Source organism: Schistocerca serialis, chromosome 8 (genome assembly GCF_023864345.2).
Source record: "Schistocerca serialis cubense isolate TAMUIC-IGC-003099 chromosome 8, iqSchSeri2.2, whole genome shotgun sequence".
Lineage (NCBI taxonomy): Eukaryota > Metazoa > Arthropoda > Insecta > Orthoptera > Acrididae > Schistocerca > Schistocerca serialis.
Window position 1 is genome coordinate 283,920,675 of NC_064645.1, and position 26,962 is coordinate 283,947,636.

The 26,962-nt window shown below is 42.9% G+C and overlaps 1 non-coding gene across 1 annotated transcript; it reads left to right on the forward strand.

Annotated features, from left to right (window-relative positions):
• The first annotated feature begins 24,631 nt into the window (after positions 1–24,631).
• Positions 24,632–24,706, forward strand: Trnat-ugu (transfer RNA threonine (anticodon UGU)). Its single transcript has one exon. It is a non-coding gene; the product is annotated as a tRNA-Thr (tRNA).
• Positions 24,707–26,962: the final 2,256 nt, after the last annotated feature.

Below are 26,962 nucleotides of genomic sequence, written 5' to 3' on the forward strand. Positions count from 1 at the left end.
CCTCAAAAGGCATTCTTGTCGTTCCACAGGTCCCCTATTCCCCTGATTTGAGTCCTTGTGACTTTCTTTTCCCAGAATTGATAAATATCTGAAAAGAGTGAACCTTGGGACTCTGAAAGACATTCAAAAGTATGTGACCGAACTGTTAAAGGCCTGAACCGTAGAACTCTTTCAAAGCTGCTACCATCACTGAGAACGACGACGGTCCTGGTGTCTAGGTGCCGAATGGGAAATACTTTGAAAGGGAGAGTAATACATGAATGCGCGGTGTCTGTTCCTTCGGACAATATGCTATAATATAATGAATCACCTGCGCAGCTGTGATTCTTTATATTGGTGATGAAGGGAGAGGAGGGGAGGAGGTAGGAAAGGAAAGGACAGCAATTATTGATGTCAGCTGCATCGGGAATTACACGAAATCAGCTGCGACAAGTGAAAATGTGCGCCAGACCATGTTTCGAACCCGAGATCTGCTGCTTACTAGGCAGGTGCATTAAAATCTGCGCCATCCGAGAAAACACATACATCAAAAAAGTATTACATCACGTCGGTTCCGCGAGTTCCGGAACCTGTACAGAAAATTGGAATGGAGATCCACATAAACATCATTTCCGCCCATGTTTTTCTTCATAGAAACCACACACTGGACGTAGTACTGCCATACAGCGAGACCTTCACAGATAGTGGTCTAGACTGATGTACACACCGGTATCGCTAATAACCGGTAGCACGTCCTCTTGCCTTTATTCGTCGTGGCATACTATCCACAAGTTCATCAAGGCACTGTTGGTCCAGATTGTCCCATTCCTCAAAAGCGATTCGGCGTGGATCCCTCAGAGTGGTTGGTGGGTCACGTCGTCTATATACAGCCCTTTTCAATCTATCCCAGACATGTTCGTTGGGGTACATGTCTGGAGAATATGCTGGCCACTTTAGTCGAACGATGTCGTTATCCTGAAGGAAGTCATTCACACGATGTGCACGATGGGGGCGCGAATTGTCGTCCATGTAGACGAATTCCTCGCCAATATGCTGTCGATGTGGTTTGCACTATCGGTCAGAGGATGGCATTCACGTATTGTACAGCCACTACGGCGTCTTCCATGATCACCAGCGGCGTACGTCGGCTCACATAATGCCACCCCAAAACAGCAAGGAACCTTCGCTTTCCTACACTCGCTAGGCAGTGTGTCTAAGGCGTTCACCCTGACCGGTTTGCCTCCAGACACATCTCAGACGATTGTCTGTTTGAACTCATATGCGACACTCATCGGTGAAGAGAAAGTCATGCCAATCCTGAGCGGTCTATTCGGCATGTTTCTTGGCCCATCTGTAGCGGGCTGCATGGTGTCGTGGTTGCAAAGATGGACCTCGCCATGGACGTCGGGAATGAAGTTGCGTATCATGCAGCCTATTGCGCACAGTTTGAGTCGTATCACGACGTCCTGTGGCTACACAAAAGCTTTATTCAACATGGAGTTGATGTCAGGATTCCTCCGAGCCATTATCAGTAGGTAGCGGTCATCCACTGCAGTAGCACCCATTGGTCGGCCTGAGCGAATGATGTCATCGACAGATCCTGCCTCTCTGTATCTTCTGCATGTCTGAACAACAAGGCTTTGGTTCACTCCGAGACGCCTGAACACTTACCTTATTAAGAGCCCTTTCTGGCACAAAGTAACAATGCGGACCCGATCGAACTGCTGTATTGACCGTTTAGGCATGCTTGAACTACAGACAACACGAGCCGTGTACCTCCGTCCTGGTGGAATGACTGGAACTGATCGGCTGTAGGACCCCTCCGTCTAATAGGCGCTGCTCATGCATGATCGTTTACATCTTTGAGCGGGTTTAGTGACATCTTTGAACAGTCAAACCGAGCGAGGTGGCGCAGTGGTTAGCACACCGGACTCGCATTCGGGAGGACGACGGTTCAATCCCGCGTCCGGCCATCTTGATTTAGGTTTTCCGTGATTTCCCTAAATCGCTTCAGGCAAATGCCGGAATGGTTCCTTTGAAAGGGCACGGCCGACTGCCTTCCCCGTCCTTCCCTAATCCGATGAGACCGATGACCTCGCTGTTTGGTCTCGTCCCCCAAACAACCCACCCCCCAACCCATTGCACCACTGAACAGTCAAAGGGTCTGTTTCTGTGATACAATATCCACAGTCAACATCCATCTTCAGGGGTTCTGAGAACTGGTTGATGCAAAACTTTGTTTTAATGTATGTTGTATTCTCACAATTACACGGACTATCTTGGCACCCCTCACAGGCGCCTCACACTCCTTCCGAGCGCCACCTATGCGCAGTCCCTGTCCATTTCCTACATGCTCGCTTCTCTTAGATTCCGGCAGGAGGTCGCACGTACTTGTGCATCCGCACAGAAAAAGGTAGATCCATTGTCCATCTAGGTAAATCAATTATATGAATGTGAGGTATCTTTTATTTCGTAAATGTCCAAAAGAACAGAGACCATCCGCAACTGCCATAGGTTATGTGTAAATTGGAGGTGGAGGGGGAGAAAGGAAAGCAGTGGGCATGGACGAAATAGACAATGGCTGTGAACAAGTGGCGCTCGGTGGGATGAGGGTCGGCCATAAGACGGGCAGAACCACTCGGCGCAGTTGCAATAACACGGTGTTCCAAATGGTGCAGAGGTTAATGTAGTTGCCCAGTAAGCAAGAGGTCCCGGGTTCGAATCCCAGTCGCCAAACATTTTCACTCATCTCCGCTTATTCCGCATAAAGTCCCAATGCAACTGACATCAGTAATCCGTTCCCTTTCCTTTCCTTTGTCCCAGCCTCCACCTCCAATTCACATGTAAGGGTAAAGTATCGTTACTCGAAAAAAGTACAATTTTGATAAGTAAAAAATTGTCTGATTCATTACTTCTCTCAAACATTTCGTATATGTTGTCTTATTACTTTTCTAAAACATTTCGTGTATTTTGCTAAATGAAATTATTAACTTTAAATTGTATCATATGCCTAATCTTACGTTTACATTATTTACCGAGCAGTGTGAAGCTCTTGATTAATCACTAGAATCGCTTTTGGGAAGTGCAAAATTCGTCTCTCCGTTCAGTAATCAAGTCGTTTGTTTCCTGTGACTTTCCGAAGACTCTTCAGCAGGAGGATTCCGGGATGGTTTCTTTTGAAAGGAGCCGGCCAGTGTGGCCGTGCGGTTCTAGGCGCTACAGTCTGGAACCGCGTGACCGCTACGGTCGCAGGTTCGAATCCTGCCTCGGGCATGGATGTGTGTGATGTCCTTAGGTTAGTTAGGTTTAAGTAGTTCTAAGTTCTAGGGGACTAATGACCTTAGAAGTTAAGTCCCATAGTGCTCAGAGCCATTCTTTTGGAAGGGCATGATTATTTCCAGCCTCATCTTCTTCATTGGAAGGTTGTGCTCTGACTCTGGGCTCTGAGCACTATGGAACTTAACTTCTGAGGTCATCAGTCCCCTAGAACTTAGAACTACTTAAACCTAACTAACCTAAAGACATCACACACATCCATGCCCGAGGCAGGATTCGAACCTGCGACCGTAGCGGTCGCGCGGTTCCAGACTGTAGCGCCTAGAGCCGCTCGGCCACCACGGCCGGCTGCTCTGACTCTAACGACCCTTTAGTACTCATGTTGAAATATAAGCTGCTAAGAGTCATTTTATAAATTTCTCTCGTTGATGTCTCCCCACAAACTTCTTTTTTTTATTGATAAGTAATTTTTGGATGATCTGAGTTTCGTGTTTTTATATTTTTCGTTACTGTCTACCTTCAAGTCCTACATTTCCTCTAAAAGATAATGAAAGTAATTGATACATTTCGTGCCTACTTGCCCCAGTGTACTTTGTTTAGCAAATACCTACCCTAAATTGTATGTTATATCCGAGTGAATTACTCTTTTCTCTAAATTTGTTAAGTACTCTTTCACCTTTAATTGTTGCATTACTGATAATTTGATTTATCACGAATTTGGCCCATTGGCAGTGTCTTCTACTACACTTTGTTTTCACGTCTGTGAGTGAGTGCGCTGATGCCTCACAGAACAGGGCGGACAAGCATTGTTGTAATGGTTGCAGTTCGTGCCAGGCCACAAGTTCACTTACAATAGTGAACCTAAAAATGAGCTCCTACTAAATAGTTTTCGTAAAGATAGACTGTTAGGCAAAACGAGTTTGTTCATTGTTACGAATAATTGGTCTACTGGCCGAGCATCCTGGACGTACTTTTTCTCCGAAAAGGTAAAATACGCCAAGGTTTATAGGCAGTTGTTACTGCTCTTCGCTAATATAACGCTAGCAAAATAGAAGCAACTGCACCCAGTTAGAAAAAGCCTTGAGCATTATGTTTCTAGCGGTTCCATAAGCATCCACTTCTTGGTCAGAGCGGCTTTAAATTGACAGTATTTCATTACGCAGAATGGAGCTTCTCTGGAGAGGCTCACTTAAAAACTTTCATGAGCTGAATGACCTTTACGAGCTTTTGATACGCCAGCTTTAATTTTAAACGATTTTCTGCGTGCCTGAAGCAATTAGTTTCACCGGAAGTTAAGCGGCTCTCAGTCTTCCCGGTTCCTAAGTTTCCACAGTCTTTGTGTTTCAGCTGTTAACGTGGAGGTGCGGCAACTTCTCCGCGCTGTAGGTTGATTCCCATGCCACGTGTAAGAACTGGCTATAGGAAAGTTCCACTTTGCAAATTAATTTTATATTAATAGCAGGCTGCCAAGTTAAGTTTTATGTCGCAGATTGTCTAGAGGCTTTTGCGTTCCGCTTCAGTTTTGAATGATACAAATGCGTTGACTCTTAACAAGATGCTTCATGTTTAATTTGTCCGTGTTGTGTCCTAGCCGTGAGCTGACCTCATTTTATAAACTGCTATTTTACCTGCACCTGAAATTGTGATTTTCTATAAACCATCAGTATTTCGAGTGGTTTTACTCTCTTACTCATCTTTTCGTAGCTTGTGTTATCCATTCGTATCTGCATAATTATCTGACAAACATCTCCTATAATATGTTTTGGATATCACACTATTTCCCTGTCTCTACTAATGTTTCTCTTTATAGTACCTTTCGGCGCCAACCTATCTATTCTTAGGGGCAACAGCAGATGTTGTACTCATTAGGAACGTTCTTCATGACAGATCCTCCATACAATTCTTTATCATCTATTGTTTTAGAGCTTCTTCAATACGTACTTCACCTGTCTACTCAATTCATAAAACTCTCTGACAACACTACATTTCAAATGATGCCCTCTTGACCGGATTTTCGATGGATCTTTTACATTTCCAGTTTTGTGAGGTGTACGAAATTTTTCAAGATCTCATTTATCATTACCATATCAATACCGAGTAACATTCTTGTACTGAAGAAGGCTTTATTCGCCTGTTTCAGTAGATTTCTGAAATATTGGGTAATCTTGCTCCATACGAGTATTTTTCCAACGACTCACACCTTCCCACTTACGATGTTCAGAAAGCCGTTATTCTCCATTTTGGTATAGTTCATCACATTCGTCCTTGCTTCGTTTATTCTTAAATCTTTTACTCTAATAATCATTCAGTTAATTCGTTTCAGTAGGTCTTTGTCTTACGTCGTATTATACAGCGACGCGTCGTTTGCCGACCTTAGCATTGTTGAAACTTCCTGGAAGATTGAAATTGCGTGCCAGACCGATACTCGAACTTCAGACCTTTGCCTTTCGTGGGCAAGTGCTCAACCAACTGAGCTACCCAAGCACGACTCACGACCCGTTCTCACAGCTTCAATATAACTAGTTCCTCGTCTCCTACCTTCTAATATTAGCATTGTTGTCTAGTCACCGTACACTTTCTGTAACTTCCTTTATTGCATCTTCGACGTACAAAATTAAAAATGACGGTGGCGAGATACAAACCCTGCCTTACCACTTTCTACCATGATCGTGTCTTTGCTCGACTTTCACTATGATTGCCTCAGCTTCCTTTTGTACGTGTTGTAGATTATTCACTCACGTCAATACTTAATCCATAATCACTTATATACGTTAACGTCTTACTTCACTTATCATTGTCAAAATCTTTTTTCTAGTAAAGCAAATACTAGATGGGTATCATCATTTCTTTTCGGTCTGCTTTCCATTATGAAGCTAATACAACTGCTTCTCTGGCACCTTTTCGTTAACTCAACCAAACTGCTACTGGCACGATGTGCTTTTCTTCTTTCTATCAGTCAATGCATTCGTCTAGCCGGGAATTTTCAAGCGTGACTTGTTAGACCTGTACATCGATAGATTTTACGTACAACCACATACTCGCGTAATTTGGTAATGTGGTGACGATTGATACTCATCAGTCTGATAGCAACTTACACATCTCATAGAATGCTGATACCAGCACAAATAATCCTTTAGTTCTACATCTCACACAAGCTTCAGTAACTCCGAAGTTGTATCTTCAACCTCGTTACCTTGTTTGCAGATCAGTTAGTGCTCCATGTGATACGTCGTGTCACGTTAATTCCACAGCACGCTTCTTATGATCCAATGTAGAATAACAGAAACAAAAATAGTGACTAAGATAAGGAAATACTGGTATCGCACATAATATTCAGGACACTGGTGGACGCAAGTGAACTTCAACGTAACATTTACATGGACAGCAATGATCCGGTGATCAATACCTTCATACGACACTCTATGTAACCATGTCCGATCTGAATTCTAAAGATCAAAAACTCAATTTTAAGCTGCTTCTGCCTGTGATTGATGGTCGTTGCTCTAGATACTGCTTACATTGCGCGTTATTGGTGGAAGCCACGGTATGCACATTCTGCATGCAGCAAACCACTGTAGAATACAGTGGCATTGTGACCGAACAAGGAAAAGGTTACAAAATTTCTGCATCATGTTCCAGAATACGAGAAGAGAAACCTTAGGAACTGTAGACACGATCTCAATCATATTGGCCAGTAGAAGAACATGTTTCAATTACGTTACGTAGCATATGCCTGAGGTGCACGGTCAACACAATTATCTTCACCATTCGCGTTTATTTTACATTCATTGACATACAGGGTGAACCGAGATTTACAAACTCGGAGGCCACAGCACGACTGCTTACACACTAACAGTAAAACAGTGCCTTTCACAAAATGTTCGTCAAAGGAAGGAACTTTGTCAAAATGAAAATCATATTTACGATAAGCATCTTTAGTCAATACCGTGTAGCTGTCCTGCTGAGCTGATTCAGTATTAGGTTACAGGAGTTCAACAGTACGATTGCGTGTCTAAGTGTATTTGTTCTAATTTTGATCTGACAAATAATGGTTTGGTACACGTTGTTACTTAAACAATTCATTTTCTACAACTACATTTTTTAACATAGATTTCACAATTGTGGGTCAGACACGTCAGAGATGTTGAGGATGATTAACAATAAGTTGAATAGATTAAGCGTTTAAAAGCAAAATACTCCTCGAAAATGGAATAATAACAACGTTTGTACTCGCATTTCGTGTCTGTGTAAATAATTCACAGATGCTCTAAGCACTATATAACGATTAATCTAAAAATCCGAAATAAAAATACTATGAAATATGAGGTGAATAGAAACAATGGGGTAAAGAGAAACGAAATTTCTATCGAAATTCTACGCTATCGTGTCGGAATACAAAACGAAATATCAATCTTAGATTTGTTTGTCTAGCTTAGTAGTGAACCTATCTATCAGGAAAATTATGAATTTCAAATTAGGTCAGTTTGTTCCTCTATGGCAAACATGAGACGTAACACTGAATTTGCTTACTTCGAACTTCATTTATCAATACCAGTCTAAACTGTGGTTTTTTTAAATTTCAAGTACCGTACCTGGACACAAATAAGCTGCCCCGTTTCACTAACCAAAAGTCCAATTTTACAGTGTAGCTTAATCTTAATTGTGTTTCTGCTAACTCAAACTGTAGTGCTGTAGATTTAGAATTTTTGAGATGAATAGGAAACTTCAGAGGTTCTTCAGAAGACAATTTTGATGGAAATGCAGAACCAGCTGGCACTTTTCTCGACCCAGGAGGTTATGTTGAGATTAAAGTATACAGAAAAATTAAGTAAGCATGTAGACTGTGCACATGTAAAATTTGTTATTTAGAAAGCGAAGGTTATATGGTGACTGTTTCAAAAACAAGTTTGATGAAACAGGTTCATATTAACAAATGAGACTTATTTTAGTCAAGGAGACGTTATTCGAAAGCTCTTCATTACTATATGACGAATGAGGACGACTTGTAGATTCAAAGAAATCGATTTTAAACATGATGTCAATGACGTTCTGTCATTAGTGCCCTTTCAGATGATTATGAAGCATGAAATACTGGTTTCTCCAGGTGCGTATATTGCAGCCGGGCAACATTAACCATACCGTGCTTCAGTAATTCACTTCGCAGTAAATGCCTGTCAACACACATCATAAAGCACAAATTTAGCGCAGCGTGTGATGCTGTCATGTAACTATCAGGAATTTCCATGCCCGATATTCTCCGTTTTTTACCGTTAACGAATGTAGTTCACACGCGGTGTAAAATACAGTAAGTGTTTTGTTCTATGAAATATTATTTCAAATTGTAAGATATTCCAACTTCTAATATGTCTGGCCTTTTTATTCGGAATGGCTCAGGGTACGAAAGTTTTCTTTGTAACACAGCATTATTTTGAGTAATTCTCATATATAACGGTAGCTATGCGGATGGCAAGCTACAATCCAAATTGCTCCTATATCAAATGTAGTTGATGAATTGGTGGGCACCAACTAACACCAAATAAATATATAAAGCATAATCTAAATTTATGTATTATATGTACACTTAGATACATACACAGTTATTAATACTCATACTAAAATGAAATTAAATGTCGATGTGTGAGTCATTTACTTTGGTTTCTATAATGTGATACACCCAAATACTCCCCCATTCGGATCTCCGGGCGGGGACTACTCAAGAGGATGTCGTTATCAGGAGAAAGAAAACTGGCGTTCTACGGATCGGAGCGTGGAATGTCAGATCCCTTAATCGGGCAGGTAGGTTAGAAAATTTAAAACGGGAAATGGATAGGTTGAAGTTAGATATAGTGGGAATTAGTGAAGTTCGGTGGCAGGAGGAACAAGACTTCTGGTCAGGTGACTACAGGGTTATAAACACAAAATCAAATAGGGGGAATGCAGGAGTAGGTTTAATAATGAATAGGAAAATAGGAATGCGGGTAAGCTACTACAAACAGCATAGTGAACGCATTATTGTGGCCAAGATAGATACGAAGCCTACACCTACTACAGTAGTACAAGTTTATATGCCAACTAGCTCTGCAGATGACGAAGAAATTGAAGAAATGTATGATGAAATAAAAGAAATTATTCAGATTGTGAAGGGAGACGAAAATTTAATAGTCATGGGTGACTGGAATTCGAGTGTAGGAAAAGGGAGAGAAGGAAACATAGTAGGTGAATATGGATTGGGGGACAGAAATGAAAGAGGAAGCCGCCTGGTAGAATTTTGCACAGAGCACAACATAATCATAACTAACACTTGGTTTAAGAATCATGAAAGAAGGTTGTATACATGGAAGAACCCTGGAGATACTAAAAGGTATCAGATAGATTATATAATGGTAAGACAGAGATTTAGGAACCAGGTTTTAAATTGTAAGACATTTCCAGGGGCAGATGTGGACTCTGACCACAATCTATTGGTTATGATCTGTAGATTAAAACTGAAGAAACTGCAAAAAGGTGGGAATTTAAGGAGATGGGACCTGGATAAACTGAAAGAACCAGAGGTTGTACGGAGATTCAGGGAGAGCATAAGGGAGCAATTGACAGGAATGGGGGAAATAAATACTGTAGAAGAAGAATGGGTAGCTTTGAGGGATGAAGTAGTGAAGGCAGCAGAGGATCAAGTAGGTAAAAAGACGAGGGCTAGTAGAAATCCTTGGGTAACAGAAGAAATATTGAATTTAATTGATGAAAGGAGAAAATATAAAAGTGCAGTAAGTGAAACAGGCAAAAAGGAATACAAACGTCTCAAAAATGAGATCGACAGGAAGTGCAAAATGGCTAAGCAGGGATGGCTAGAGGACAAATGTAAGGATGTAGAGGCCTATCTCACTAGGGGTAAGATAGATACCGCCTACAGGAAAATTGAAGAGACCTTTGGAGATAAGAGAACGACTGATATGAATATCAAGAGCTCAGATGGAAACCCAGTTCTAAGCAAAGAAGGGAAAGCAGAAAGGTGGAAGGAGTATATAGAGGGTCTATACAAGGGCGATGTACTTGAGGACAATATTATGGAAATGGAAGAGGATGTAGATGAAGATGAAATGGGAGATATGATACTGCGTGAAGAGTTTGACAGAGCACTGAAAGACCTGAGTCGAAACAAGGCCCCCGGAGTAGACAATATTCCATTGGAACTACTGACGGCCGTGGGAGAGCCAGTCCTGACAAAACTCTACTATCTGGTAAGCAAGATGTATGAAACAGGCGAAATACCCTCAGACTTCAAGAAGAATATAATAATTCCAATCCCAAAGAAAGCAGGTGTTGACAGATGTGAAAATTACCGAACTATCAGCTTAATAAGTCACAGCTGCAAAATACTAACACGAATTCTTTACAGACGAATGGAAAAACTAGTAGAAGCCAACCTCGGGGAAGATCAGTTTGGATTCCGTAGAAACACTGGAACACGTGAGTCAATACTGACTTTACGACTTATCTTAGAAGAAAGATTAAGGAAAGGCAAACCTACGTTTCTAGCATTTGTAGACTTGGAGAAAGCTTTTGACAATGTTGACTGGAATACTCTCTTTCAAATTCTGAAGGTGGCAGGGGTAAAATACAGGGAGCGAAAGGCTATTTACAATTTGTACAGAAACCAGATGGCAGTTATAAGAGTCGAGGGACATGAAAGGGAAGCAGTGGTTGGGAAGGGAGTAAGACAGGGTTGTAGCCTCTCCCCGATGTTGTTCAATCTGTATATTGAGCAAGCAGTAAAGGAAACAAAAGAAAAATTCGGGGTAGGTATTAAAATTCATGGAGAAGAAATAAAAACTTTGAGGTTCGCCGATGACATTGTAATTCTGTCAGAGACAGCAAAGGACTTGGAAGAGCAGTTGAATGGAATGGACAGTGTCTTGAAAGGAGGATATAAGATGAACATCAACAAAAGCAAAACAAGGATAATGGAATGTAGTCTAATTAAGTCGGGTGATGCTGAGGGAATTAGATTAGGAAATGAGGCACTTAAAGTAGTAAAGGAGTTTTGCTATTTGGGGAGCAAAATAACTGATGATGGTCGAAGTAGAGACGATGTAAAATGTAGGCTGGCAATGGCAAGGAAAGCGTTTCTGAAGAAGAGAAATTTGTTAACATCGAGTATAGATTTAAGTGTCAGGAAGTCGTTTCTGAAAGTATTCGTATGGAGTGTAGCCATGTATGGAAGTGAAACATGGACGATAAATAGTTTGGACAAGAAGAGAATAGAAGCTTTCGAAATGTGGTGCTACAGAAGAATGCTGAAGATTAGATGGGTAGGTCACATAACTAATGAGGAAGTATTGAATAGGATTGGGGAGAAGAGAAGTTTGTGGCACAACTTGACCAGAAGAAGGGATCGGTTGGTAGGACATGTTCTGAGGCATCAAGGGATCACCAATTTAGTATTGGAGGGCAGCGTGGAGGGTAAAAATCGTAGAGGGAGACCAAGAGATGAATACACTAAGCAGATTCAGAAGGATGTAGGTTGCAGTAGGTACTGGGAGATGAAAAAGCTTGCACAGGATAGAGTAGCATGGAGAGCTGCATCAAACCAGTCTCAGGACTGAAGACCACAACAACAACAACAACAACTTAAGCTGCTGTGTTCTGTGTTTATTGTATGCTAATATTAAATGGTGTCTTCTTCACCGTCGTGACAGCACGTTAAGGAATCATTACATCCATTTTACATAGGTCATTATGGTAACATACATCTCCTATTCGCATTCGTATTATGGAACTGTGGGATCATTCACTCATTCTGACTGCTTCAGATCGCATTTCCTCGGCTGTTACGGCTGAATAAGGTATAAAACCCACATCTGTTCCGTTTTCTTAGCGTCCACACGCTATTCCATTCATTCTATGTTTGTAGCGTATTTTCTGTATAAATTGTGCCTTAAGCGCTGCTTTCTTTAATGTATCTGTTGACTAATTCGTTTACAATCACGCCTCAATGTCCTTTTCTAGCAGTCTGAATCAAACTCAGTGTATATTGTATATATAAACATGGGTGGTCGCTATACGATGTTTCTATTCTCTGTAGTGCAGTTTTAGGCTCTATTAAAATTAACACCTTTTGAATTTCGTTCCTTATTTCATAAGTAGGCTTCTCGAAATGATAATATTTCAGAGGTGTAATTGAACGCCGCTTTAAGTATCTTAACGGACAGCAGAAAGAATATCTTGTTCCTTCATTTGGTTTGGTGTCGTCCGTGTACATCTGAACGTAATTTGGCCAACTGTTCGCTGTGAAACACATTGTTTACTTGTCGTCTTCTGTACTGTTTGCCAGTGAGGTTGAGTAAGAGTCGGCCGGAGTGGCCAAGCGGTTCTAGGCACTACAGTCTGGAACCGCGTGACCGCTACGGTCGCAGGTTCGAATCCTGCCTCTGGCATGGATGTCTGTGATGTCCTTAGGTTAGTTTGGTTTAAGTAGTTCTAAGTTCTAGGGGACTGATGACCTCAGAAGTTAAGTCCCATAGTGCTCAGAGCCATTTGACTGTAGTGCCTAGAACCACTAGGCCACCCCTGGCCCTGGCTTAGAGATATTCACTAGATTCTTTACTTTGATCTTTACAATTTAAGCAACACCACCTAACCATAGCAGCAGGGCATAGGACATGGTGTGCCACCGGAGGCCAAAGGTTATGATATCTTGAAGAAGTTGTAGAACATTGGATACGTTATTTTAAGACCTGCAACATGAATTGTATCAATGGATTCGGCAGTATTTATCAATTCGACAAAATCCAGCCTCGCAGCCCATTACGAATTATTTTAAAAGTTTACTATGCATTCATCCACTGGATGACGTGGCGGAGCAACTCCGGAAGTTTTATCCGAATTATGAGAATAATTTTCTACTTGGCAAGTTAGCAATTGTTATCGTGCTGTCATCCATTGATCGTCAAAATACAACCACTTCTGGATGGTGGCTATGAGTATCCTTCACTGTGGTATAACTGAAGGGGACTCATATCCAAGCCATCCATATCAGCCTTTCAGAAATTCTCAGCCAGCCGCCATCTTTGTCATGCACTGTGTGAATAACAGAATCTTGAACCAACTAGTACATAGTCGTGGACAAAGCGAGATGAACAGTGTCAGCCATGGGCGATGGCAAGGGGGGAGGGTCTATGGGGAGGGGGGCTATGGGGGGGAGCTATAGGGGGCTATAGAGCTCCCCCCCCCCCCCCCACACACACACGGAGCATCATATTACACTGGATAAAATGACTTCAGAAATCAGCGAATATATTACTCCAACAGACTGATTCTGTTTTTTATAATTATGAAGCAATATATGTTGCAATGTATTTCAAACACATTTTAACAAAAGAATAAGAGCAGCAAACAGCTTACTATCTAAACCAGTAAATATCGTTTAACTTAAAATGGCCGTCTTATGATTTATTGATACACATTTTTTACCCTTAACTCCAAAACAGTTAACTGAAACTACTTTAAGCAATACCAAATTTTAGCAATTTGTCGGTGGAGTACCCCACTCTCCTTTTTTTTAAGAGATATTCCATTCCCCCAGACCTCCTCCGTTCCCCTCATTATCCCCCCCCCCCCCCCACCCGCCATACGGACAATAAGTAACAGAATTTCATAGTAATGCACTACATTACATTGATCTACATAAGGTTATCTGAAATTTTCTGAGCTGAATTTGTCACATGTGGAGGGTTACGTTGAATTAGTTTAGGTTAGTAATGCATTCTTGTGGTCAAGTTGTATGTTACGGCGCTAGGCATTTACCGCTGCCACTGGCAGGTCCGACCATAAAGGCAGAAAGCTGTAGTGTGCAGCAGTTTTTTTCATTTAGCCTGTCTGCAACTCAGAGAGGTATATTTGCTAATACTGTTGATATTCCGACTTGGAGTTTCCATCGTTTGATTTTACACATTATTATAGCAGGCCAAAAGAACTTTCAATGAATGTTGCAGTATGCTTTAAAGTGACACAGATAAATGTCGCTGTTTCTCAACATAGTCACGAAATGATTGTAAACAATGGTTGGAAAGAGTCTACCAATTTTTCAGTTCAAGGTCGAAGGAAATCCGGTCCTTGGTCACGGAGACATTCGAGAATCGCTGTGTGAACGACTAGATCGTTGGTAGATCTGCCCTTCCCGTGAATCAATTCCTCCACTGCCTGTCATGTACGGTCGTTGTCGATGGCTTTCCTTCCCTATCAGGATCATCCATGTCTATGCAGTCTTGGTCAAATTGTTAGCATCATTTAATTGATACTGGATGTAAAATATCGTTTCGTCCACACAGCGACAGAATTGGAAGGTGAACCTGTGTACAATTGCAATATTTTGCTCACAAGAATCGTACTGTCCCGCGTACTTCAACGGTGGATTGTGTTTCCAGTTTCCAAACCACTTCACTCGCACGCTGTGATGCATCTATTAGCTGTAACGTAGCAGAATTGCATCTGCAGCAAATCCAAAACACGTACTCTCTGCTAACGATGCACCATTCTTGTTGCGCAATGGTGGTAGTGTAGAGTCTTGTACCGCAAGGAAGCAAGGGAGAGGATGTTGTTATGGGTGGCCGGTATCCTCTTTCTACAACACAAATTCACACGAGGATTAATGCAGTTCTTCATTTACATGAACTGGAAACTAACCTTGACTATAGTCCATGTGTTGTGGTACAAGCTCATCAGTAATAGTCCACTTGCTGACTGGTGTAAAGTACTAGTTCCACTACAGCCACGATCTGGTCGATATGTACTGTTGTAGCCTGTCTCGAACTAAGTCCACCCTGCGAGCCTTTGACTGAGTGAGGCCCTCCAGTCAGTGGTCACGGCTAAACACATATCGCCGATAGGGCGTTGGCAGCATGTTGCTTGCCGGTGTGTCTATGGCCTCTCTTGTGAAAGGCGCTCTTGATCCTGCGCCTACTTATCGATCTTCTCTTCATCTTTGCCGACCGGTGTGCTGGCGACAGCTTACGCCAACACCCATAGCGTGGAACGACATGCATAACTTATTTCACTGTAAAAATACAGCAACCAGCCACTTTTTAATGCGTTTGGCATAAGTAAAACGCATTAAAAAGTGACTGGTTGCTGTATTTTTACAGTGGAATATCATTATCCATGGCCACGGAGCTCAACAGTCCAAATAAAATGGACAAATTGTTATGCATAACTTAGTTTTCCAAGTACCCACGTACTTCCTCCAAAGTATTGAAAATTTAATGTTCATTGTGTCTGTCCTAGATAATTAGTACTACAGATCAATACTGAATATGGCCATTACCAAATTCATCTGCTTCATATTCAGAGACGATAAATTGGGGAAGTAGTATCATAAAGTAAGTTATTCATATAAGGACATATTTCATGGGAACCTCACAGATTTTCCTTCTACAGGATCCATACCACACATCCTATAATCGAATGGTGCACCATTGGCAGCTTCTGTTGCGATGACCGCTTCCAATAAACTTAGTAATCACACAATGACAAAGTACTTATAATAGCCCTCTAGGAGGGTTAATGTTACTTTGTTCGTGAACTCACAAGAACTGCAGGCAAGATTGTAGTGAAGATGAAAAACTGTCAGGCTGAAAGTGCTGTTGTGCCAGATCAAAGCTTTTGGGTAAACACTGGTGATGGTATGCAGACACGATTCCCTGTTAGTGTGGGGCTGTGGCGGTACAAATACTGGCAGCTGATATCCGGTGGTTATGTCTGTGGCGAGAGGGGTAATGCTACCGGCAGCGCCGGTTCTTGCAGTCACGTGGGACGTGCAGCATTACTCAGCTGACTGGACTATATTTAATTCTGAGGCAGCATTAATTTGCATAGTTACACATGGTAGCACCATAGAGGAACCACAACAGACTAAAGCTACTAATCGAACGCCAATAGTCATTAAATTCCTTCTCCATTCCATACACATAGACGGCTTTGACCTGACATATCGTCCCCTGCGTCATTATTGCCTGTATATCCATCGTTTAATTTCTATTCGTCACTACATAGCCGTGAACACCATGCGGTCTGCCTTGTTTGTTGCATCCACTATCCGAATAATTTGCAATTCATCAAATTCTGATTTCTTCTCATCCACAGACAGTATTTCAGACTATCCTATAAAAAGCACTCCGTCGTCAGGCGACGAATGGCCTACCGAGACCATCCGACCGCCGTGTCATCCTCCGTGGAGGATGTGGGTAGGAGGGGCGTTGGGTTGGCACACCACTCTCCAGGTCGTTATGATTGTGTTCTTGACTGGAGCCACTACTAATCGGTCGAGTAGATCCTCAATTGGCATCACGAGGCTGAGTGCACCCCGAAAAATGGGAACAGCGCATGGAGACCCGGATGGTCACCCATCCAAGTGCCGACCACGCCCCACAGCGCTTAACCTCGGTGATCTCACGGGAACCGGTGTAACCTCAGACTATCCTATAATTCCTGTAAATGCGATTCCAACGACACAGTTTTTTCCACCAAGTTAGCAAAATTTGATATTCTACCTGCCCAGAACTTGCTTTCTACCCTCTAACTACACACTATCTGTCTCCCACCTCCAAATAACGAATTCCATCCTGATGTAAGTCCTTATCAGATCTAATATCCTGGCACACGTCAGTGTTCCATTTGATAACATAACCAGAGATTTACATTCATCCTACTTAATTCCTATATCCTAACCTTGCTGTCACTCATGTTCCGACACTATACCTACCCAAATATTTACTCACTGACCTCTTAAGCACTCACCTCGTCTCAGCAAATATAATCCAGTTCCCACCTTTCCTTCCCCAATGTCGGTTGTACAAAAAACTGACTCAGTGAAGTTGCTCCTTCTTATTAAAATGAGTAGTCCTGAGTTTCGTATATATTTTGTAAGCAACAGTGACATACGAAAGTTTATGCCAGACCATTACTCGAATCCTGATTTCCCTGATCATCACTTTGGCTTTCCATGCATACTCCCCAAACTGACCATAACTCCCATATGTCACGCATACTGTCTACATTCTTATGTTGTTGTCCACTAGATACATCACATTTTGGGACGGTCTGGTGAAGGTCCACGGATAGCCAAAGTGGTTAAGGGACTACTCGTCCTAAGAGGGAAATTCAGTTTTGAGTCCCACTCCGGCACAAATTTTACGTCATTATTGGGTAGTAAAATTGTGCCTAACACAGATGACATTCAGGAATTCGCATTAACCGAATTAATTTCGAAGTACTTCATAGAGCTGCGGAACTTCAACAGTGTCCGTTCCCTCAGACACACATATAAGTAAAAATGAGTCGTATTGTAAACCTGAGACTTTACTGCGAAACATCACCCACACACATGAAGAGGTTTCAGCATCTGTGTCCTCCAATACCTTATAAGCCATGGGTACTTATTTGACAAATAATGAATCCCGTCACGGAGTCATACAGGAGTCAGTATTACAAATCGATTGACAGTAATCGTGGTCTGATTGCGTGAGTATTTAACAAGTCTAAAAACTAAATAGGCAAATTTCAGCTACAATTTTTCTCGACATTCTCAATCCATCTAGATGCAGGTCAATCGGATTTTGGGGGCGAATCAGTTTTAATATCAGCCAGACAGTTCGAGAAAGTCACAAGATTGCGTAAATTAGTAAACACGGGAGGAGCAGCATTTGCATTGGTGATGAAGACACGACAGTATGGAAGGAGTTGGCTTTTCGTCGGCACTTGCTCTCATGGCACAACTACAGGCTGACCAGCCTAAGTGCCATTGATTCATCCCCAGCCTCTCCGGCTGCACTCACTTCGCTTCCCCCTCACCCACAGTAAGGCTGGCTACAGGAACTAGTTTTCTCTGAGTAGCCAGTCCAGCGTGTTTTCTCCAAGACCATAGAGCCATGCAGACGTGCTCATTGAGCCCCTTCAATAGCAGAGTTAAGGTAGAATCACTCAGATGAAGGTTCATGATTGTGTTGTTAAATTGTTAGACTGGTAGTTGCCGCCATCTTTAGTTACCATAAAGTCCAGTGCACAATAATATCAGTAAGTAGTCGCTAGGTCCACAAGAGAATGTGTGACGTAACCTCGATCGTTGTAACTATACACACCCTCAACTTGCCTTGAGAACTGCTCGCACACTATTCGCCGAATCTGATGGTGTTACAGTTGCTGCACTTACCCACCATTTTATTGGAATCCCTTATTTCTCATTTTGAACAACAGCATCCTCTGTAGCTTCTTAACATGGTTTCCCACGTCCCAGCAGTTGGGACTCTTTACGTGATAGACAAGCATTTATATCTTGTCAGACCGTTTTTACTTGTAACTTGTAATTCCTGTAGAGGAGTGGCTATCCGATTAGGAATGAGAAATTTCTGGATTTACGCCGTTCCACGCTGTAACGTGGCTACCTCGGACCAAAACGTCTTTTTTAAGTGATCAATTTATATTTATTCCGTTTATTTAGTGCTTATCTGTTATCTGCTTATGGCTGTCCACCTGTCTCTTATTATACGAAGGCGTGCTGGAAACTAGTAACTATGAATCTTTCATATGAAAACTCTTAAAGCTTTTTAAATAAAGCTAGTTTTATTAAAATTCTACATCTTTATTCTTAATGTGAAAGTATTGATTTTCAGCATAGTCACCCTTACTCAACAAACATTTCTGTCAACGGCAGACCGGTTTGCTGACACCGTCACTGCGGAGTGGTTGAAGACAGATACGCAACCCCCCATCTCTACTTGCACCGCTACATCGCTACCAAGGTGAAATCCTCGTAGGTGGTCTGTAAGTATTGGAAAGAGATAAAAATCATATGGGGCCAAGTCGGGACTGTATGGAGGATGATCGATGACAGTGCACTCAAGGTGTCCGATTATTGTATATGTGACAGCGCTCATGTATGGTGTGGCATTGACATGCTGAATGAGGCTGCGCTCCATGTGTGGACGAATTCCTCGAATTCGTACTTTCAGTTACAATCTCGATCACAGCACGCTGTTTCTTACGTTGCAGCATAATTAGGTTATACACTGCCGTGTTACATGCTAGGCTTCTAGCAGCGGTGGGGGGAGGGGAGTTGCAGCTGGCGTCACGGATGCAAGGAAGTTGACCGACTGAGTCTTTTCAACTCTCCCTTGTACTGCTTCTGGCGTAAGCACTTGCTGTAGGGTCGACCAGTTGCCACGGTCGACGGAATGAGGATTTGAAAGTAAGAAATCTTTAATCTGCTGCTGGGGAGTGGTATTAGATAGGACAGGTAATGCTATGTAAGTCTTTTTTTTTTTCAATCATCAATTTCGTGCACGTACACTATCATTGTTCGTTTTACAAACTAAAATTTCAATTTCAGTATCGGTGTAACAAGGTCCGTTTCGTAATTAATATGGAACGTGCAAACATATTAAACCCTTATTTTTTAAATCATAAACTTTCAATCCTCTGGAAGGGCATCTGTGCCGTTTCCAACTCGGCACGTCCTTTAGTGGGTGAGAATAAAAAAATAAAGGAAAAGAAAAGCGAGACATACCAGCGCACGTACTCTAATATGGTGGCACAATGCATCTAGAGGATAAACAAAAGACATAGTTCCTGATGTGGCGTGACATGTTGTGTAGCTAGTGGCTGCCCGCTGTAAAAGCGGGTGCCGTTATGATGCGTGCTTCCATTAATGTCAGAGTAGACACGTCGAGCACATCACACACTACACAGAAGCGCACAGCATCCCCCCCACCCACCCTCCGAATCGTAACGAGTGTAGGCCAATTCCGATGATGTCAGCTAGCCCACGATCCTTTGCATATGGACCATTATTCACGTACATCCTATCAAACTATTTACCCTACCTAAAACAGTAGAACGATTCTTAAGAGAAACACGGGCATGTCCGTAAGAAATTAGCCACCGGGCATAAAACAATCTAAACTGAAATATTGCTGAGCACAGAATGTCAGTCGTCTACTTGTGTGAAATATATTTTTCTGAATGTTGTCTACAACGCTTGATTTTTCGTTTAGATCCTCTATTTTCCCACAGTTACATTGGTAAATGTGTAACAAATTTTTCGACGAGTTGGTCGAAGTAAACATCTTTTATGACTATTTTCGGTGCAATACATGATTTAAATGGTGATTAATGAAGCGCACATATACTAGACGGAGTCAACGACTCCAACTTTTGGTAAAATAATGTTGCTCTACGTACAATACCGTCTGAGGTAGACAGATTGGAAACTAGCGAATTTATGGACAAGTTTAATGAAGCTGCATTTTGCGATTGGTTGGCTGTTATTTAAGATCAACTGGCGCTATTGCATCCACAGTTCTTAAAGCGGAATCAGTTTCAAAATCTTAATACCAGTTTCATTGTAGCTACATCTGTAACGAGCAAATTCCTGTCCGCTAACTGCAGTCGAAACTACTGACACATATTCAATGTCATACCAGCAACAAGTATAGATATCAGCAGGATTATGACAAATCCGCAGCTGAAACTGGTCGTAAAAGTCATTTCGTTTGATATGCTGCAAAGAATGGGAGCTTTGTTTTCCATCAGTCAGTAGACGTAACATGAGTAAGCGAAGCTATAAAATTATTTACTTCTTCTTGTACTCTCGATGCAGTAACTATCAGAGACTTCACGTCAAAAATAAAATCGAAAAGCAGTTCCTCCAGAAAACTATGATGAAAAGGCAATTCATTACTGTGAAACTGCGATAAAGAATTAATGCTGTGTGGTCACTTCTTGAGCAAGTGATCAGGGCCATTTTCAGTGTTAGCAAAAGATTAATTGGAAAATGATGGCCTTCTGCTATTGGCTAAACTTAACTTACGACTTTGTCTTCAAAGATTTTAAATTACAGTGATGAGCAAAAACATCGAGGCCACTTGGTCAGTAACTTTTTGGTACACCATATAAACGCAATACAGCAGTGAATCTACGTGCCACGGAGTCGTTAAGTGGTTGGTAACTTTCTGGATGTACATGGCACTAGATGTCTGCGCAACTACCGTTCATTACAGGCCAATGTTTTGTTCGCGCGGAGCAATTACCCGATACCGTCCCAGATGTTTTCCATTGCGTTAAGATCTAGCCAGTTCAGTAGCCAAGGCAACGTGAGTTCACCACCATCATCCGCAAGCAACTGTAGCACCATTTTGGCCTTATGCCAGGGGCTGTTTTTTTGCTGGAAGACGCCATCGTCGCCGGGGAACACATCAAGCGTGAAGGGGTGCACGTATTCTGCATTAATGTTTATGTAAAATAGGCCAGGTGCTTTAGTTACTACCGCAAATTGCTATTTAGCAACATTTCTCGCATAATAATGCCCCCACCATTACCCAGAAACGAGATTCACTCGACCAAGTGACGTGTTTTCATTGATCCGCGGTCCAATATCGATGATCCTGTACCCACCGCAGTCGTAATTGACGATATGATTGAGTCAACAGGGAACACGTAGGGGTCCTCAGCTGCTGAGCCCGACGTTCAGCAGTGTGCGCTGAACCGTGTGCACTTGTGCTTGCACCAACATTGTGCTCTGTCGTCAGATAGGCAGCAGATCGCAGCCTATCTACGAGTTTTAAAGAGTAGTCTTAAGGAGATCCCGACCTTCACGTTCAGTGATGAAGTGAGGACGTCTAACGCTTTGTCACCGACTCATGGTTTATCCAGGTGTCAACTACGTTCCATTGATGTTCACCACAGTAGCATGCGAAAAGACAGCCAGCCTCGCGACAACAATCTGTTATACAACTCTTTCCCGGGGTGCGGATTTAAAAGCATAAATTCGCCGACAGTGTGGGGGGTGGTGGTAGGACACAACATTTCACATTCTCTGGGCCGTTTCAACTTGTCAACAGTGAGAACTATAACAGTGGGAACAGTACGGAATGCAGAAACACCAAAAACACACTAATATAGCAAATATAACATAATATAATATATAATATAAATATAATAAACACTAATATAGCAAATATAGCAAAATAGGAATCCTAGAGATACCCCTAACGAATATATGAAGATAGTAACTGTTCTAGAAAGAACAGATAACCGTGAAGCTTCTATAGAATACATGATCACTAATTGAAACCCTCAGCTGCCGACAGATGGTGTTGATATATCTCAATGTGGACAGCTGAAAATGTGTGTTCCGACCGTGTCTCGTACCCGGGATCTCCTGTGATGTGTCTGCGTAAGCAGAAGAAACTAACGATCAAAGTCCGAAGCAATTTATTGGACTTTTCAATTAACCAAAACAAATTCTCCAAGTATAACACGAACACAAAACAGTGATCGGTCTTCGAATCACAACTACATACAAGAATAAGATAGAAAACAACTGAAATAATTTCCTACCAGTCTCCGCCAGAGACTTCTCCGATATACCAAGCCTAATCCAGAGATCAGTGAGAAGATCCAAGCCGGGCTGCCGGGGCGGCAGCTATCCAAATCTGCTGGCGGTCGATGAAATGTCGATGTGCGGAGGAGCGCCGGCCTTTATAGCGCTTCGGCGGATGAGTATCTCGGAACTACTTTCCATCACGTGGTTGACGTGTGAAAATACACTCCTGGAAATTGAAATAAGAACACCGTGAATTCATTGTCCCAGGAAGGGGAAACTTTATTGACACATTCCTGGGGTCAGATACATCACATGATCACACTGACAGAACCACAGGCACATAGACACAGGCAACAGAGCATGCACAATGTCGGCACTAGTACAGTGTATATCCACCTTTCGCAGCAATGCAGGCTGCTATTCTCCCATGGAGACGATCGTAGAGATGCTGGATGTAGTCCTGTGGAACGGCTTGCCATGCCATTTCCACCTGGCGCCTCAGTTGAACCAGCGTTCGTGCTGGACGTGCAGACCGCGTGAGACGACGCTTCATCCAGTCCCAAACATGCTCAATGGGGGACCGATCCGGAGATCTTGCTGGCCAGGGTGGTTGACTTACACCTTCTAGAGCACGTTGGGTGGCACGGGATACATGCGGACGTGCATTGTCCTGTTGGAACAGCAAGTTCCCTTGCCGGTCTAGGAATGGTAGAACGATGGGTTCGATGACGGTTTGGATGTGCCGTGCACTATTCAGTGTCCCCTCGACGATCACCAGTGGTGTACGGCCTGTGTAGGAGATCGCTCCCCACACCATGATGCCGGGTGTTGGCCCTGTGTGCCTCGGTCGTATGCAGTCCTGATTGTGGCGCTCACCAGCACGGCGCCAAACACGCATACGACCATCATTGGCACCAAGGCAGAAGCGACTCTCATCGCTGAAGACGACACGTCTCCATTCGTCCCTCCATTCACGCCTGTCGCGACACCACTGGAGGCGGGCTGCACGATGTTGGGGCGTGAGCGGAAGACGGCCTAACGGTGTGCGAGACCGTAGCCGAGCTTCATGGAGACGGTTGCGAATGGTCCTCGCCGATACCCCAGGAGCAACAGTGTCCCTAATTTGCTGGGAAGTGGCGGTGCGGTCCCTTACGGCACTGCGTAGGATCCTACGGTCTTGGCGTGCATCCGTGCGTCGCTGCGGTCCGGTCCCAGGTCGACGGGCACGTGCACCTTCCGCCGACCACTGGCGACAACATCGATGTACTGTGGAGACCTCACGCCCCATGTGTTGAGCAATTCGGCGGTACGTCCACCCGGCCTCCCGCATGCCCACTATACGCCCTCGCTCAAAGTCCGTCAACTGCACATACGGTTCACGTCCACGCTGTCGCGGCATGCTACCAGTGTTAATGACTGCGATGGAGCTCCGTATGCCACGGCAAACTGGCTGACACTGACGGCCAACACCGCGGTTCCTGGTGTGTCCGCTGTGCCGTGCGTGTGATCATTGCTTGTACAGCCCTCTCGCAGTGTCCGGAGCAAGTATGGTGGGTCTGACACACCGGTGTCAATGTGTTCTTTTTTCCATTTCCAGGAGTGTAGTTACGGGATCTGCAGCGACCTCTTCCTTATGTCAATGTGGGCCGGTAGTGGCCCCTGCTGGCCGCTAGTGTCTTTGCTGTGGTGTTGTTGTTGTGTTTGTTGCTGTGGCCGTTCATCAATATTGCCTGTCGGTTGTGTAGTGCTTCGGTGTGCCTGCGAAGGCGGGCAACCCGCGGCTGCCGGCTGTCAGTTTTGTTGCCGATACTCTAGGCGCCGTGATGTCTGGTGGAGAAGGCCACAGCATCCTGCTTACATGGCAGACGCTCTATCCATCTGAACCACCGAGGACACAGAGAAATAGCGCGACTGCAGGGACTTATCCTTTGCATGCTTCCCGTGAGACCCACATTCTAGCGGGAAGCGTGCAAGGGATAAGTCCCTGCAGTCGCGCTATTCATCTGTGTCCTCGGTGGCTCAGATGGATAGAGCGTCTGCCGTGTAAGCAGGAGATCCTGGGTTCGAGTCCCAGTCGGGACACACCATTTCAGCTGTCCCCCATCCAGGTATATCAAAAACAACTGTCGGCAGCTGAGGGTTTCATATAACAATCATTTACCCCTAAAGGAGCAACCACCTATGTGTGGTAGAATATCAGTTGGTCTGGCTTCTAAACTATCGTACACGCAAATGTATTGAGTCGCCTCGCGCCTTTCCTTGTCGCCTCAGACACCAGAGCTGTATCCAATACACACGGCGCGGATGCGCCCCGTCGGCGGCCACCGTAACCAGTTTGGCTGGCTGCTAGCACCGTCGGATCAGCATCCTCTGTTGCTATGGCATTATCGGCAGGCGGTTACCGAAATCTTCTCTTTGTCAAAGTCGCTCATGTCAGTGGATCTCTCCATTTGCTGCCTGTATCACTACTAGACTGATTCCCCATATTTCTCTCCTCCGCTTATATACTCTCCTTACCGTGGCATTCTGCGGAGAAGTGAGATATTTTCTTCAATGTTGGTCTTCAGTTGTTCGTATCTGCACCAAGCTCCACCGCAAACTAGGCAGAATACGACGTGTCGGCATGATTCCTGTCCGGAATATAGTGCTTGAAATACTAGATAACGTTTTCAATTATTGTTTCGATACCGGGAGGAATGAACAAGGGGATGTTTACCAAGGCCATTTCATTCCCCTTATTTCACCACTTAGACTCTTTTCCTCTGGGAAAAGCTGAACGCCAGATGATATGAAACAACGTATTACTGTTACATGCGCTGAAGTTTCTGATGAACTACTCCAACGTTTGTATCAATTTTGAAATGGTGACCCCATAAGCTTGTGTCGAAACTAGTGGTCAATATTTTGAACACCATCTTCAAAATTTTATTTCTCTTTCCTCCGAAGAATCTAAAGCACTTCTAAGTTCACTTTTCTCCTTTCTCCCCTACCCAAGTGCAGACATAAGGAGTAGACAATACTCGCTATTTAGAATTTTCAAACTAGGATTGCTCGTGTACTGCATGTATTAGGATCTCAAAAAAAAAATTATCTACTAATTTGCTCTAATTTTATATTGTTAATGTCAAATTGCATTGTCCCACATGGAAATAATGTGACTTTTTAAAATAAATGCAAATTATAATGATTATTAAAATCCGCTTTGGGCACTAAATGTACATACTTGGCTACTCTCCATTTCTATGGAAACAATACATCAACAGCACCTTCCAACTAACTTTCTTAATTGTCAAGATGTATAATGTCGTTCCAAAATGTTGATGAAAGGTGTAACGGTTATTTCCTTTCTGTAAACGTGGAATTTTCATCTAATGGTTGACGAAGAATGGCAAGGAAAACGTTCTCGGGTTTGACATGAAATTTATTGGAAGTGTTAACTGCAGTAATTACTAGTAATTAACCAACTTCAGATCTCTTTCCGCACTAGTTATAGACGTAGCGCATTACTCAGCTTATGGGGTAACGAGAATGTAATTACCGTTTGAATGTGATCATAAAATGTCTTTATTGACGTCAACGGCAGTACATGTATTTATACCAAACAAAGAAATAGAAGGCGAAACCGTGAAATTTATCATAATCGCTGATATGGACCTTTCTATTCAAATTTGTTTTTCCCTTCAATAATTTTGTAACTTAAAAAAGCATTTTGTAGAGACGTTTTCGCATATTCTCAGCTATAGTGATACATATTGAATTTAATTCTTAATTACTGTAGGTATTAAAAAGTGCACATCATGTGATAACAACAATTAAACACGAAAGCGGAGCCTACCGCAAGCAAACTGGAAGCGTGTAATTATGTTACCAAAAAATTAAGACACATTGTGTCTCGTTGGAGCGCGACTAAATCCATTTTACTTTTATTTTGGCTTTCATAGTTTAGTGCAAAGTTAAAGTCTGTTGTTTCACATTTCAAAATAAACAATACTTAAGAACATTCACTGAAAAAAAAAACAGAATTGCATTCCAAATAAATCACCATTCTATGAATGGTGCCATTTTACGACAGCCTTTAATAGGCGCCTTACCTACGCATAATTTGATTCTTTCCAGTTTTAATACATGTATACGAAATGTAGTTAATTAGCTTGCTCTTCACTGCTGACCTGGTTACGACTCTTTGGAAACGGTGGCCGTATGCCATCCTCCAGCAGGTTGAAATGATATCTCCAGAGCAGAAGTCGTGATCAGAAAATAGGAAAATGAAATCTTAGAATTTCCATGATGCGTTAGTCGAAGAAATGTTTCACATCACACCTCTCTCTAATTGTATCT